General features: G+C 40.6%; 1 protein-coding gene across 11 annotated transcripts in view; it reads left to right on the plus strand.

Moving 5' to 3' along the window:
• The first annotated feature begins 2154 nt into the window (after positions 1 to 2154).
• The window catches only part of C4AH4orf19 (chromosome 4A C4orf19 homolog), a 42096-nt gene continuing 27230 nt past the window's right edge, over positions 2155 to 17020 (plus strand). For 4 of the 11 annotated variants that reach the window (XM_030450140.1, XM_030450144.1, XM_008491776.2 and 1 more), the window contains exon 1: positions 2272 to 2453. The gene's annotated coding sequence lies outside the window, so the exon portion shown is untranslated. Of the gene's footprint in view, positions 2215 to 2260; positions 2454 to 2855; positions 3037 to 17020 lie in introns of those variants that run through there. The other 7 variants (XM_030450139.1, XM_030450137.1, XM_030450136.1 and 4 more) reach the window with 6 other exon arrangements.

A 17020-nucleotide genomic window follows, 5' to 3' on the forward strand; every position in this document is an offset into this window, starting at 1 on the left:
CCATCCTTCTGTGGAAAAGGGCTTTCACTATGAAGGACTAGCTAACGCAGTGCTAAATTTACATGAAAACACAGTCCAATAACCAGGAGACTGTGAGGGAACATTCTCCCAAGACATCCAATCGAGCAGCATGTGCTCTTGAAATTAGTAGTTCCCAAAGAGGCTGTTAAAATCTGCCCATAACAAGCTCTTCTTCCTGCCCCTGCTGCCCCATCATCTCAGGCCCAAACTGCTCCTGCTTACCCATAAGGGTGGGTGATGCTCCCATTCCAACTCAGCAAAGCCCCTTACATGTTTCCAGCCATGGTACATGCTCCACCTGCAGCAGGGGCCCTTTTGGCAGCACATCAGTCCCCTCTCCAGCCTCAGCAGGGAATATATAAAAGCAGATTTAGGGCATGTTCACAAGTTCCCACTGTCACAGCTTTTAACCACATGATACTGCCACACCACCACATCTTATTTTTACATAGCTTATAACAGAGATAAATAAAATCAACCAACTTTGATGTCTGAGCTCTGAGTTTTGGTTTATATGAGAAAGCTTCTAGACTAAAAAAGATCTGTTGATCATGTTTAAAGCAAAATACACACACTAGCAAGGTGAGAGATGAAGAAAAAAATCCAGATACGCTGTAGCACAGATGAAAGCATAATATCCCAAAAGCACAGAATATTTTGCTTCTGTTTGTCTGGATTATTCCATTGCCTGTTAGTAAACTGCCTGGCACTTCGTGCTCTTAAATCACCTTGACCGTAGTGTCTGATGCTACAAAATTAAGCTTTTGGGCTGCAAGTTTTCAAGGCAGGCTTCTGTCTCAGCAGGAACATTCTCCAGAAAAGCTCAGCCAAAACAGTCGACTAAAGTACAAGAAGGAGATTAGAGGAAAAAGAGGATTTCTACTGGCTGAATGTCTCAACTATCTTTTCTTCAGAAAAAAAAAAAAAAAAAAAAAAAGTCACAGCTATGGTTTTGAATAAGGGCTATGGATTGGTAAGACAAGTGGACATTTCATGCAGTACATGCCTGTGATACCTGACCAAACTGTCAGCCTGAAAAAATCTCAGCAATTTGCACATATTCATAGAAAACATTGGGTTTCATGCACAGTACTGTAGGAGCAGAGCATGCTTGGGACTGCAGAACTCTCCACTGCTGCAGAAACACTGGGTGTGAGTTCAAAAAAACTGCAAAAATTAGTAGTCTCTGGAATGCCAAAGCTATGGTAGCCCTGGAAATGGTCTAATGAGGGGACAAAGTATCAGGAGAAAGGGGGAAGGGGTCTGCCTGCACTGTCTTCCAGTGGCCTCTTGGCATCCAGCACAGCTTTTCACCTGGGACATTTCTCAGCTGCCAGCGCAGCTCATTAGCCCAACAACCATGAGGGTAATGGCAAAATACCACTTGGTAGGGAGCTGGCCCCCGGCCTGGGTCTGGCTTGTGCTTGGCTCTGCACAGAGCATCACACCCCACTCTGCAGAGGGAGGGAGCAGGAGCTGCCTGCATCTCCCTCCTGCCTCACCTCCCCTAACAACAATTCTTCACTTGACCAAAGAACGTTTAGGTAATAAGATTTTGTAATAGGGTATTTCCTGGTTTTCAAAGTCCATTTTCAACTAATGCTAAAATCTTGCAGTATTAAAAATAAAAATAGAAGTAAACCCAAACAAATAATTAAATAAGCAAGCTTTTATTGATTTGTTTGCTGGCACACAGTGTTCCAGCCTTGGGTGGCTGCTCGGGGAGGCTGGGGCTGGGCAGGGGAGCTGAGTCTCTGTTTCCCTGTGCGGGGACCCGGCTGCGTGATGCCCACTGCTGATAAGAGTTCGGCAACCTCGACTTCAGCTGACCCGGGGAAACAAGCGGGGCAAACCCAGCCCGCTGCTGAAGCGGGATTTTAGGAAGGTACTTTGCATGACAAAGGCAAGCAGGACTCTAGCAGCTCCTTACACGTGGAAGGCAATGATCCAACCCCCAGCCGTGCGGGGGGGCAACCTAAAATCCATCATTATTTAGGGTGAGAACAGCACACCTCGTACAGCAGCTGAACCTCATGTAACTGCTTCCATGAGGCTTAACACCAGAAACAAACAAACCTACAAGGGATTCAGGAGAACATTTCAAAGCACTGTGTAAAGTCTGTCAGATTGCTTCAGATCCCCTGGCTGTGACACACGCAGCTCGATGACGCTGATGCCAGTTCTTTCTGGGAGGTTTGTTTGTTTTTTGGTTGGGTTGTTGTTTTTTTTTAAAGTTTCCAGGTACAACGATATGTGTTAAAGTTTACTGCTGGGAAACACCTGAGCTAGCTGCATGCAGATGTTGCCTGTTAATCCTCCTGCACAGGGAACACTCTAATAACTGGATTGTAGCAGCAGAACAGTTTTTATATCACTTTTGGAAACACCACTCCAACTCAAAATGATTCCAAGAATGTCATCGACTTCCCCAGGTAAGTGTAGTGTGGTGCTTGCAACTTTACTGTAGAGCAGAGCTCCTCCACAGAGCATCACCCAAAACAGAGGTTTAAATATCATTGCTGGGCAAAACGTAGCATAGGAACTTTCTGCCAAATCCCTCCAGCACCGTTTGTGATGTGGAAAGGTTTTATTTTTAAGGATATGCAAATGACAGTATTAGTACCCTGGCGGCTCAGACTTTGTTGTAGTCTTTGCAAGCAACTGCCCCAGGGGAAAAGGAATTATTTTGCACATGTTCTTTCTCTTTACTTTTTTCTAAGCTTGACCAGGAAACAGTGAGCTCTATCAGGTTTTTATCCAGCTTGTAGGTAAAGGGTTACAGATTCTAGGAAGCATTAAATGCAAACTTTAAAGGATTTTATTTTCATCTACAGTCACATGATGCCTTAATAACCAATGACACTAACTACAGTGTCTCATTAAGAGGTCATGCAAACTCCCAAGCTAAACAAGGCATTCTTACATATTTAACATTCAAATGCAGAAGGCAAGCTAAGCCATGGAAGATTGTAATCAGAAAAAAGCTACACTTCCTGATCCACACAGAAGCTACAGGTAGGAAAAGTTGTTCTTCCTTTAAATTTGTCATGTTGTGCTTTCAAGAGAAACTGGCTAAAGGGAATATTTGGAACTCTTTTTCTTTTTTAGCTTTCAAAATACTCTAATAGTCTTATCCTGAAAATAGCTGATCTCACTTGTTCCACCTGTTGCAGAGTTACAATGCAGTAGGCTCAGCAGAAATAAAAAAAAAAAATAATTTTTTAAGCCTAATCTATTTTAAAAGTAATAATTTTTAAGATTGCTTAGTTATTGTAATGTTTGTGTTAGAGTATGTGGGGTGAACAGGGAGTTAATGTGTCTTTGATGTCTGAAACTAGGGGATTTAGAACTCTTCTGACTTTACTTATGCCATGAATTGTACATTGTTTGAGACACATAAAAGTATATTTTAAAGGGCATGGCTTCCTCACTGAACTACTCTGAGTTCTGATTTTCCCTCCTAGAATCTGGTACATTTTAAAAAAATTTTACAAAAAGTGAATGAAAGGCAGACGAGGAATATTACAGTGATCCATAAAATGAGAAAAAAATCTACAAAATAGGGAGTAAGATTAAAGTTAAAACTCAGTTAATTGAGAATTTTAATTACATTAAAGCATATCCATTTGCACACAGACTGATGAAGTTTCACTGACAATTGCTGACAATATTGCAGAAGTTCTTTTTTACTTGTGCTGAAGAATTTTTCCAGGGTATAGCGGTAGCATTTTTATCACCAGAATCTTTTTCTCATCACAGTTTTTCTTTAGACTGTAATTGTTTTCAGATAGTGTTCTAAATACTCATCCTTATAATACCTTTACAGGAAGTTAGTTAAAGACTATATTCTGAAGAGCTACAGGACCTGTATTTACTAAAAGACCCACAGTACATTGTAAGATTTCCACCCCCTGGGGATTCCCACTGCACAAAAGCAGCAAGTGGTGTCTATTGGTTTACTCCTACAAAGTCTGGATGGTGTTTGCAAGCAATGTATTTTTTCCTCAGCTTATTCTATAAAGCCCATTTTGTCTCCCTCTTCCCACATAATGATAGGGGATACTAAAAAGAAATGAAGAATAATAACATCTAGAGCAACTTGCTTCAGATAAGCTCTCAGCTTTCTTTGAAAAAAAAAAAAAAAAAGTGTTTTGTCATTACCAATACTTAAAATAAAATTTTAAAAATTAGAACCCAAACAAGTTTGCTGGTAATGCCACAAGAAATCAGTATTGTCGTTGCTTGCAGGATACCCATCTCAAAACATGTTAGGTCTGTTGTTGAGGAGGGCCAAGACCTTAGTATGGGCAAGTATGTTCAGCTTGAAACATCAGAAATCTTTTTAGAGAAGTAACTGTACTCCTAGCTTCCCAATAGAGTTACTCACAACTATGCTGGTGGAAATGGAGCAAAAAGCCACTGGTCTTTAAAATACTGGTCCAGATTTACTCTAACCGACCTCTGAACTTAAGTTATTTACCAAAATCTATTTGGAAACTTGTAGATAAGGGGCTTATTTGCTAAGCTAAATTTAAATCTCAGGGAAGTCAGGGGAATGCAGCAGCCATCCTATTACATGGGCTTTCACTGGGGAGGAGCATTGCACCTGACAGGATGGGAGCAGCCTGCCAGGGCCAGGATCTTTTCAGAAGTGTGTGTACAAACTGGGTGTGTCATGGTAAACCAGTGCTTAGCGCAGCAGTTAAACCTGTTGATTGTTAATTAAGCAAGGTATCTTTGTAGGATAGAAGGTAGAACAAATATTGAAGTTCCTCTGTGACCAGAAAGATGGACAGGGCACGGAATGAGAGGGAGCAGTGACTCCTTTCCTAAAGAAAGGAGTACAGATGAAGTATCTGCTGTCTAGCACTGTAGTAGTGCAGATGTTTTTTATGCCTGTGGTTCTACACTTGTTACATTTATTTGTACTGCTCTAATTATTACCTCTTTCTTTTGTCTAATTAAATAAACCAACCTATTCTGCCTTCTCATATAGAGTCAAATGTAGTGTTGTTTCATAGGGAAGATACACAAATCAAATACTTCCTGATCATAAACAAGGAAAAAGAGTGGTTCTTGGAAACTGAGATTACTGGAAACCTAAGAGAGTTTTTTTCACTTCGATGTTAGGGGAAGTCAAGATAATATAAAAATCAAAACACTGCCAGAAATTTGGAATAGTTTTTTCTTTACCCCAAAATCAGAGCTAAGACAAGCATTGGTCAAAAACCGATCCACATTTTCCAAAAGGCTTCCAAATCTCAAGAAACATGTACCATATTGAAGGCTAATACTGAAATAATCAATTTGATGATTTTTTAGCAGCTCTAGGCTGGTGGAAAGAGTAAAACCTGCAAGTGAAGGGAACTGTGGCTTCCCTGGAAAGTCCAGTTGGAAATGGTCACAAGGTAAACATTATTGAATGCTAAGGTCCTTCTCTAACCAGGCTGTTGTCTGTATCTGATTTCAAGGAAACAAACTTACTTAAAGTACCTGTTTGCTCTCAGGCTCTGAATAAAAGCCAAGAAAAGGCTTTGTTCTGGTCTTTCAGGAGGGGATGGTCTCTTGCTGTTTGCACAGGATCTGGTTAAACAAGGCCTCAGCACTGTCTGTATCTCCCGTTCATAGCACTTCACAAAAGACTTGGGGGGTGGACACACACAGCTCAACACATACAACGCAGGGAAACATGCTGAAACGTAGTCAGGTAATAAGTATTTGTTTGGAACTTACAATTTAACCTTCAGACCTGGTTTATACAAGAATTATATATGGCCACCTGTCAGCAGACCATGCTGGTGATTTCCACACAACAAGGTTGACATGGGGAGGGCACAGCTCATGCAGGGCAGGAGGCTCCATCACCAGCAGCACCTCATTGTGGACCCGGTCATGATAAAGAAGGTGCCAGTATCAAAACTTCAAGTCTAAGCAATGATGCATGGAAACCATTGATTTTGCAGAGGCAAAGAGGAGTGCTGGCAAGCAGGATGCATTGCTAAGGAGAATAGGTATAAAATACAATGTAGCTTTACTCATTAGAAGTTCTATGTCAAAATGGACAAAATGAGTTTTGGTAGAAAGGTCAAAAGAGATTACTGGAAAGAGCAGAGAAAAGGCACCAATTTTCTTATGAGATCTCCTCTGAGTCACTTTCACTTAGACATATGGAGGAACTTTAAAATTCTATTACGAGCAGAATACATTGTTTAGAAACTAAACATTTAATCACTTACAGCAGGAAGTGGGGGGGAAAAAGGTCCAAAGTTTTGTGTGTGTGTGTGTGACGTTTTTCTGTCTGCAATTTTTAGACAAGTTTATTTAACTTCCATTTTTTTGCTTTAACCACAGATGTTTGCTACAAAGCTTTCTGGTTAGAAAAATATTTGTGGTTGAATGTTCTATTACTAATTCACATAAGTTGCTTTTCCATTTGGGATAGTGAGGAGTAAGCCATATCCTTGGGACTTTTGGTGTTACCAACTGGGCCTGGCTCAACTTTGCATCATTTCCCAACTATTTAATATACTTGTGTATTTCTACAAAAGAGCAGTTAATTGTCTGATTTTATGTAAATAAGGTTCAATGCCTTGCTATAGCAGGCAAGCTGCTTTTCTGAAAGAGCTGAGTAACCAGGATAAGAGTATCTCATGTCAATAAGAACACACCCCCTACCCCAATGACTGAAAACCATTTCAACATGAAGTCCACCCTGGAAATGTTTCATACTAGCATCAGTGGGAACAGCATTAAATCCCCACACTGTCAACAGAAGCCAGGAGAAAAAGGAACAGTCTGATGCAAACTGTGCTGGTGCTACCCCACGCACCAGCACAACAGCAGAAACACCGTAGCAGCAGCACAGGTTTGCCTGTGCTGGACAGAAGCTTTCTGAAGTGCATCAAAATAGATCCTTTCACTTCTGCCCAGCCTCCTGTGCTCAGGACAGGTGCAGCCGGATATTAAGGTTTGCCCAGGCAAGTTGGCATTGATGTCCTCTTATGAAACACTCCCGTGCAGTCTCTGAAGGCAGCTTTAAGGCAGGAGAGGCAGGGAGTGTCCCAAATGAGTTAGATGGAGTCACATCTTTACAGTCCCAAGGACTTCTCAGGCTCCACAGCCTCTTTTCCTCCTCTGACCATCTCCCCTCCTTCATGGTATTTATTACAATGACTGCATTTATTGACCGAGCTGTATTTACTACACTTTCTTCCCCCTTCATCCTACACCCTCTTTGCAATACTGTTTTATCAACAGTAGCTGTGGGAGTGTCCAGTTTTATCTGCCTTATTAACCACCTGAGCTTTGTGCAGCAGTCCAGGATGCAAACCCACCCCTGCTACCCTGTGGGTCACTTCTGAGCTGCCTGCTCCCTCCTACAGCTGCAGTGGGACAGCAGCAGGGGCCTTCCCCAAAAAGGGGGTTTCCCTACTGGCTTTTACTCCTATGGTGGTGTGCGAGGTTGACAGTGATTCCATCTACATGAATTTAGCTTTACTGACTCCAAGGGAGCTGCTATTCTTATCTACTAGTTGTAAAAGAGGCATCTTGGGCAAATTCAGGCTTTTGAGGTAAGCAGGCAGTCCTGTTCACTTACAGCTCAGGGGAAAACAAGAAACTGTCTGCTGTCAGGAAGCTGAATAAAGCTTTGTTAAGGGCCCCTCTGCCTCCATTTTTGGTTTGGGTGTGGCATGGAAAAACCAATATTTACCATCACAGTAGCTGTGCCCTTTGTGTATTTGTTTCCATATTCCCTTTCCCCCTGTGAATTTAGCAGATGTTACACAGCTTGATTTTAGTCCTGCAGCTCTGTTGTCAGAGCACATCCATGTCTCCACTGAACATGAGTAATGAATGCACAATGTCTGTGCAGCAAAGATGTAGATTCAACTGCCAGGCACCATTTCAGAGGCAAATGTAAATAAAGATCAAAAATACCATAAAATTTCAAATTTTCAAAATTTCATCAGCCCTAAATGGGAGTCCTCCAGGGGTTCAAGAAGCTACAGCTATGTGCAATGTCCAATTTCTGTCCTTAAAATCTCATTTTAAATTAAAATCACTTGGGAATATTTTCCACTGCTGTGGATAAATGCACACAGATTACTAAAATGCTAGTCCATATGTACCAATGTACTTTAAAAACTAATGCTCGTTACAGTTATTTAAGAAGTGCAACTATGTCATTAATGGCCTTCTATAAAATCATTTCCATTCACTTTCTTTTTATTTAGAGCAAAAGCATATGGATGTGCTGCAGCACAAATGATCAAAAAAACTCCAAAAACTCCAAAAACTGTTTAAAAAAACAGAGCAAAGCCAAGGACAAATAGCTCCATGCCAGGGGAAGGCCAGCTCGCTGCTTTACAACCAATACCAGCACTAAGTATTCAGTAAACTACAGCTTTAGTTTGTTTTATTTCCCTGCCATCCCTGCATAATAAAACTTTACAGGGCAACAGTGAAATCAATGGAGCTGAATTTTCCTCCTGGAGAGAGTGAGGGAGCACCTGTTTAGCTCAGAGCACATTTTGTTACCCACATTTTGCAGGTGGGAAAGGCCAGGTTTGAGAAGCAAGGAACCAAGTCACCCCTGGGCTCTCTGCCGGAGACAGATTTTGAATCCAAGTCTCCCAAATGCTTCAAGAGCCAAACCTGCCTCTGGACAATAACACCCTTTAAAAATCCAGCCTAGTGTCAATAACCTTGTCATGGGGCAATCTGTCAGACTGTCCAATAAATAAAGTTCTAACACACAGGCAGCAGGTGTTTGCTTTATGATAGAACTACCTGAGACACCAGTTATAGCATTCCTGGCACAAACAACTTGAAAGGAGGAGTTCTGCCTGTTGCTAGCATCATTAGCACTACCAAAACACAGCCTCACAAGTCAGACTTAAACGTGCAATTTTCATTGATAATTTTGGTGAATACAGCCCATTCTTTTGCACAGGATTAAAATAAAAAAAAAATTAAAATAAAATTTAAAAAAAAGGAATTAGTAAGGTGGCTGAATGCCAGGCAACAGTTTTCTAAGGCAATGAATACTTTTCTATAGCTTTTAAGTATTGCTCTACTGAGAGACTGAAAGAGTTGCAATTGCATTCAAGATAAACAATTCAATAATACAACAGAAATGCAGATGTATTTCATTCGTATCTCACCATTACCATATCTTAGCCACATTTGGACCTTTTTAATGCAGTGGTCAATAATTTGTATCTGTCTTAGGTTGAGAAATAATTACTGTAATTGCAACATTAAAACTTCTGGTTCACAAAATCATTGTCTAATCATTCTCTTAGCCAACCATCATAACTCAATGTCTGTGAAGGAAATTGGATTAAAATAACCAAATGGAAAAGTTCACAGGCACTCTAAACAGCTCTAGATTATGTTATCTCCAAACTTTACTCATTAATCTAAGTGATGTATTTGAAAGGAAAACCCTTTGAGTCAAAAAGATCTCATATAATAGAAAAACTCACATCAGATAAAAGGGTCTAAATTAAGGTACTGAATCAGTTTTTCTTGAAGATTTTTCAGCGCGACTTTTATTGCTTTCTGTATTTTTCTGTTGTAAGAGTTTTGTCATCAATTTTCACAGGACTTTTTAACCAAGACTCAAATAATCCTCTGCTTTCCTGCTCCCTGCTGACCATTCTTCATATGAAATGTTCAGTAACAATGAGGTTAAAAATGCATCCTAGTGTGTTTCTCAACTTGTCATGTAGAAGCAGTACCATGAAGGGGAAACATTTTGAACAATAAAATTGGGGGAAAAGACCTCTCCCAAAAAAAGACCTAATGAAAAATAAATGTATCAGGTGTATTAACATCTTTAAGGTACTATCTGATCTGAGAATTGATACAGATACAACCTGACAAAGAAATTGATTTATACAACCTACACAGTTTTAGAAGGAATCCTATTTTTAGTGTATGTATTTGATCCTTCTCAAACATCCCTATAGCTGACTGGTCTAAGCAGCTCTATTTACAGGCTACAGTATCATCTCAGAAATAAGGAAGTGAGCCAGGCACATCATAGCCTTACCATTCACTGAAATTCCACATTCTAAACGTTTGGTACCTCTACATGCAAGGCATCCATCTGAGCTGTGGAACACCAGTATCTGACATAACTCATAGCATAACCATTTAGTTCCCAAAATACACCAGGTCTGCTCTCCTGACATGTCCAATTCTGCTGAGGAAAGAATCTTTCTCTGGCATCCCAACAAAAGTTATATTACTTACCTGGATTTCATGTTGTGATCTAATTATTTCTTATCCTTGTTGCTTTTTAATGATAAAAGTGATAAAATTGATTTTACCACAGTTTTCATACAGCACAACTGGGTAAGGGTAGTTAGAGTTTAAAGTTCATTTGTTTGGTTTTTAAGATGAGAAAAGTCATTTTTTTCTTTCAAACCCACTGACTCATCTGCACCAAATATATTGTTCTACAGGCTTTACATTTACTTCTCACACTTCATTCTTCTTTATATGCCTCAGCCCAAATGTTGTGCTCTATGCACAACCCTCTGACTCTCTGCTCTGCTAGCAGCCATGAAATTGTGCAGGAGGCCAAGTTGTTAATTTACGGTGTTGTCTTTCAGGCTTGCTAGGAAAACATATGTTTTGGCTGAAAAACAAACTTATGTGTTCTGGGGTCATACCTAGTCTTCTGTGTAGGATTCACTATCGGCTAGCACTAACAAACCAAGGATTTAACTCTTTCCACACTATTTTAAACAGGTTTCAGTCTCTCTTCCTTCTGTCTATATTCCAGTCTGAAGAGCCACTTATAACCTGGAATATTCTCAGATGATTTTTCAGTATACCAGCCACACAAAGTATTTTTTTCCTGTATCTACCTAAACTTTCTATGAACCAATGAAATCAACAACTCTTTCCCCTGTGGGTTCTGCTTGCCCTTCAAGGAGCTAAAGTTCTATGGTTTCCCTCCAAACCTATTGAGTTGCCTTAACCTTATAAGCTGCCACACATGTTAAATTAACTTTGTCACATGATTTTGAATTTTCTAAATCTTCATTTCTTCTAACTGTATAAAATTATTCTTCATTTTCTGTATCATTCCATCTTGATGCACAGGGATAAATCTGAAAAAAAATTGTTTCATAAGGCCAGTATTTTAGATGAGCCCCAGAAGCATGGCTTTGTCCAAACCTGTGGTTTGTACTCCTGTAACAGCTGCATTAAATGACTATTTGTCAGGATAAAGTAAATGTGACTGAATTTCTCTAAAGTGTATTTAGGACAGATAATCCAGCAGTGGTATGCTGCTCTCTGTGCTACAGGGATTGTACTGTTTAGTTTCATGGCACGAAAGAGCCTACATTCATATGGCTGACATGAAATAAAAAAATATAGACTGAGATTCTATTGTTCAGTAAACCAGATCTTTTTCTGGGCTGTTCAGTTCTACTTTACCTCACATTCCTATAGCCAGCAATATTTTTCTGTCCCAGACCTTACTGTGTAGTGCAGCTGAACATCTCACCTAGATACTGGCACAAATATTCTAATCCAAGGACTGAGTCCATCAAGAGCCACCTGTTTTCTAGGTTTGGCCTTCTGTTTACCAATCTGTGCAAGTCTGTAATGTAAACTGCAGGATTTGTACTTTATTCAGGTTATTTTGGTTTTTCTCACTTCCACAGCATCCCCAGTAAGAAGCATAATATTCAAATACACCACAAAAAAACTCTTTGGTGCACCAGAAGATATTCAGGTGTTTTTTTGAATGAGACTCAGGAAACTTTGCAAAAGAACTTACATGAGTATGTAAAAAGTCATGTTCCCTCTCCCAGACAAACAGAAGTGTTAAGACCATCGAGCTCTGCAGATTCCAGAGTCCTTCATCCTCAAAATGTCCTCATCATGATTCTTGCAGCTCATTTGACAAAAGGAAAATTTTGGCAAAGACCCAATTCATTTATGCCAAGAAAATCCCACACAATTTGGAATTAATCAATAGCACAGAAATTCCCTCCCACCGACCAAATGGAGCCCAGTCTTCAAAAATCTGCAGTGTCTCCCTAGGGGGGAGTTTGAAACAAACTTGTCTGCAGAACTAGCTTCACCCTCCTCCCATACCACCTTCCCACACACAGAGATCTTTCACTACTTTCCTTCCATTAAAAATACAACACACCTATGTGGCAAACAAAGGCTAGAACACCATAGAGCCTGGAAAAGCCTGATTTGAGAAAAATCTCCTTACTGAGCCAATACATTTTTCTCCCACTAAAACGCTGTATTTCTGGTCTAGAAAAAAACAGCACAAATAAGATCAAGCACGTGTCAATGAAGTCTTTTGAAAGGCCTGATAACAAAGGTAGCCTGAAGCCGGGCTTCATCTTTCTTCTTCCTCCAGGTGGCTATTTTGCTTTCCAGGAGGCCTGAAGATCCCTTTATGGAAGCAAAGATTGTAGTTGATTGACACAAAGCCTCTTTGAAGCATCCAGGTGAGATGCCTGGAAGACTCAGAGGTTTTTATTATTCACAGCGTGCAATTACCCATCTCCCATTATACTTCAGGGCTTTTGCCTCTTCCATTCCTCAGGATTCTTTATAAAAAAGGAAGCTCTAGGTGCTTTGCCTGGAGCAGATTTTTGCAGTTGTTTCCTTGTTTGTGTTACAGCAGCATCTACAGGCACCAAAAGTGATAAAGGCCTCATTGCTCTGGCTGTCATGGTGACACCTGATAAGATGTACCCTATTTAAATATTTATAAGATTCACAGATCCAGACTGAATCCAGACTTCTGGCATCTGCTTACTTTAGGGAGAATAAGGAAGCATAACCCAATCCCATCTTCCTTTTCAGTAAAGAATACACTATGCCTGAAAAATAAATGCTCTTTGCTGTAATCCCTTACACCTTTGGATCCAAGGGACACTTAACCATGGGTACCTGAAATCCCAAATTACATCAGCAGATAATTACACAATGTGTGGTAGTCTCTGCCTCATATGGCACTGACAGCAGTGGGGTTTGTTGTCTTTCTTGTGTGGGAGTTCACCCAGAGACATAGGTACTCTTCAAGGTCACAGAAACATTGTGTTTGTGAACCTTAAGTTGCTTTGAACAACGTAACTGCCAAGATGCTTTGCTTAGCCAGAAGGGTGCTTGCCCTGAGCACTTCGCTGTCAGGCCCAGTAACAGGAGTTTCAACTTACAGGCAGATTTTGTGGGGACAGATCATATACATAATAGGCACTAAAACCCCACACTGCTAAGGTGGGGCCCTTGTGCATTATTCTGCCATGATGTGACACTTGACTGCTGGAGCCAGACCAGAGCTGTGGCCTCTGGGCCACTCCTGCAGCCCAGCAGGAAAGCCTCAAACCAGGCTACTGGGTGTTGGTCAGGGCTCTTAATCACAGAGCTGTCCTCCCCACTCATGGCTCCACCCAAACAAGGCAACTAATTGCCATAATATTAATGCTTGCCACCTGTTTCCTTCTTAGGCTTGAGCTGCAGAGACATCCTTTACCTATGCCTAGTTCCCAGGTTTCCACACTTTTTTTCAAGTCTGTAAAACTTTCTGCTACCTGAAAAGCTAATAAAAAAAATATATCAGGGGATTTTCTAAAATAGCTTTTGCTAGTGCAGTTTTGTTTCTTTTGAGCAACAGTACACACAATGTATTCCTTTCCAGAGGCAACAACATGAAGAGTTTCCAGTCCCTCTCTCTGCAGGTTACAGCAGGGTTGGCATTTTCAAACAATGTCAGAACAGCACAGGTGTTGCAAATTAAACAGCAGACTTGTTGTGCACACTCCCTTGTCGTTTCTGGCTATTAAATACCGGCTGAATAAAGAGACTCCTTCCTCAGAGAAAGAAAGGAGGCAATCAACAGAGCTCTGCCTCTGTGTCCTCTCACCTCTGGGGAAAACTTCTCTGCCCCATTGCTGGAGGCCACCAGATGCTGCACACTCAGACCCAGTGCCCAAGGGCACACCTTTAAAACACCCTCAGCTCCAGCTGTTTTATGACAGTGCAATGGTTTCAGTGGGTATCAAGGTCACTGGTTCAGAGACTCTCACTGAGCTCAGATGAAGCTCTAGCCACAGCAGACCGGGTTGTTGTGTTTGTGGTTTTTTTCAGGACTTCCGTTCATCGTGAATATTCAAATTCACTTTCTTCCTTTTGAATACAGACAACTCAGCTTAAAGAATAGGTGAGAAAAGGGCTGTCTCTTGGCAGCAGTTCAGCATCACAGGAATTTAGCTATGACAGGAAATTACCCTACAAATTGTGTATCACTTTTGCTGGGAGGAATTTTTGCTACAGAGAAAATAAAAATAAAAGCTTGCTATATTTAAAGGATTTCAAGAGATAATATGCCAGATAGCACAGTGTGAACAAGCCTTCTTTTCTGTACAGGACAAAAATATTCCTTCAGACTCCTTCCTCACCTTATTACAATGGGCTGTGTAGACTGAAACTTGATCAGATAGCAGAAGGGTTAGAAAAGCACTGACTACATTTTTATGCAGATTTGCCAGTTCATCCTAGCTGAAATGAATTCTGGTGTCTTTTTGACATGAACAAGGCTGTATTTGATAGAACCTAACATCTCTCTGGGTATCCATTAGTAATTCAACCACTTCCCTGTCACTTCACCATCTCATCTTACCAACACTCTGACCCAAACTGGGCAAGCAGCTCGGTTCTTTGGAAATCTTTGGCAATCTGACAAGGAGCACATAAACTTAGCCCAGGGGTACAAGAACCTCCCTGCTTTCTTGAACTGGGAGAGATCACCACAAAGATCATCCTATTCACTTAAGGGGGAAATGGTTTTTTCACAGTTTTTTTTGTGCGTGTGTGTGGTTTCTGGAAACCAAACTTAGCATTCTCCTCTCATCTTTATTACCACATACTAGTTGAAAATATATTTGCAATAAAGGTGAATGTCTCTAGATGTCAGAATGTTAGGAAGTGTATCTGATGAGTCACCACACCAAGAGACCTAGAGCCCTGCAGTGCAAGGACAGCCCAGACCCTTATGGGCTCCAGTGTCCCCAGTCCATACAGACTTCCCTACCACTCAAACCTGAGAAACAGCTTAAAGAGTTGAAGGAAAAAAGTCCCTATTGTTAGGGATAATACTAATTTTTAGTGGCCATAGATCACTTGCATCCTCAACTAACGCTATTTTGTAAAAGAAGAGGACTGAATCAATATTGGCTTTAGGATGCATAATTGAGGTTCAGAATTTTAATTATAATTCATTTTAACAATAAAAAAATCTAAGGTTTGGCAAAGTTGGGAAAATATCCATTGTGAGAATCAAATCCCATGACTGAAGGAACTGTATCGGTTATATCTGATTACATTGCAGAAAAAGGAAGGCTTTGCTATGGTTTAACCATCCTTAGCAACCCAGAAATTTAAGTGCAGATCATTCAAGATCATCCCACTATTTAAAATTATCCCTTTGGTTTCAATCCTGAATATGCAGATTGTCAGTAAATACCAACACCTGGCAAAACACAAGGAAGCCAGACCCACATCAGGGCACTGCAGAGGTCTCACAGCACAAGAGATGTGAGAATACAGCCAGTGTTAAACACTTCAGCTCCAGAACCATTCCTTGGAACAGCTGATGGGAAGAGCAATGTGTACAACACACACAGCTCCAAAAAAAGAGGGTGTTGCACTGGCACAGTAGAACTGAAGCAGTTCTGTATGTGAGAGTGATGCTCTCATTCAATACGGGTTTAGCTTGATCAGTTTACTCTTGCTGTACAACATCACCTTTTCTGTAGGAAAAAAAGGCTTCAGTCTTAAGGTGATGCTTGGACTCGGAATCTCATAGGATTAGCAATTTTAAATTAAAGAATAGGTTGCAAGAAAAAAAATTTCATGCTTCAGAAAGAACTTTCATTTATTTCAAAGGCTTGAAACCTAGAACCATCACTCCATAATCTTATTCAAATGTTGATGTCATCATTGCATTTTAAAGCAGCTCTTAATTAAGTTAAATAAAGAAAACAGATGCTCCTGAAAAAATGACCCTTAAGAATTTCTGTTTCTAGATAAAACTGTTTTAAATCCAGAACCAGTTCTGCTAACTGTGGGATGTGATGCACACAGTTGAGTTTCTAGGTGTTTAGTTAGAGTTTTGTGCCATTTCATGTCACTGTGAGCAGTCAGCGCAGAGATAATTACATAAATACAGAGGAGTGGGCCTATAACTTCCACTTCTTCTAACTAAAGATGTATACAAATTGCATAAATCATAGCCATTTGCTCTGGGCTGCAGGAGCACTTAACTTCCTTCTAAAAAGTTTCATCTGCCCAAATCAAAAAGTCCTTTTCCAGTTTTCTTAGCTCAGATAAGAACACAGATGACACAGCCATTCCAGAAACATATTTTGTACTTAAACTCTGGCAATTAATGGTGCTGTAACCTAAGTCCTCATTCAGGCCAGAACACAGTCTTAAGGAAGTTTAATTGTACCAGTGTGGCAAACTGTAGCAGAGAGAGAATAAAAATTAGGTCAGTCTAATTGAATTGCAGCAGCTTGTCTGCAAACGACCTTTGCTACCCACTTTGGAAGACTTTTAGAGACCACAACAGGGAAATCTTTCATTGTCTTCTTCATTTCTGCCTGCTTTGCTCAGAGGACTCTGCTGATACACCCTCCTGAGCTGTTACTTGGCTGGAGGATGAAAATGATGCTAGCATTAAAACTTTCAAATGGGCCAGGAGCACCCAGCTTCAGTAAGATTTTATGTGCCTTTTAGGCCCTCAAATGCACATTAAAGCTTATCAAAATTGCCTAAGTTTCTCACAGAGGAACTACCCTACTGCAAACTGGTCTTGGTCTGGTTTATGCAGCATGCTGCCTGCACAGAAAACAGAGGGAAAAGAGGATAGAGCTGTTAACTGCTTTGGCAATGGTACTTTCTAGCCTTTGGGGACAGCTTTATATCTCCCTCACACAAGTTGAGCAAC

This window comes from Calypte anna, chromosome 4A (genome assembly GCF_003957555.1).
Source record: "Calypte anna isolate BGI_N300 chromosome 4A, bCalAnn1_v1.p, whole genome shotgun sequence".
NCBI lineage: Eukaryota > Metazoa > Chordata > Aves > Apodiformes > Trochilidae > Calypte > Calypte anna.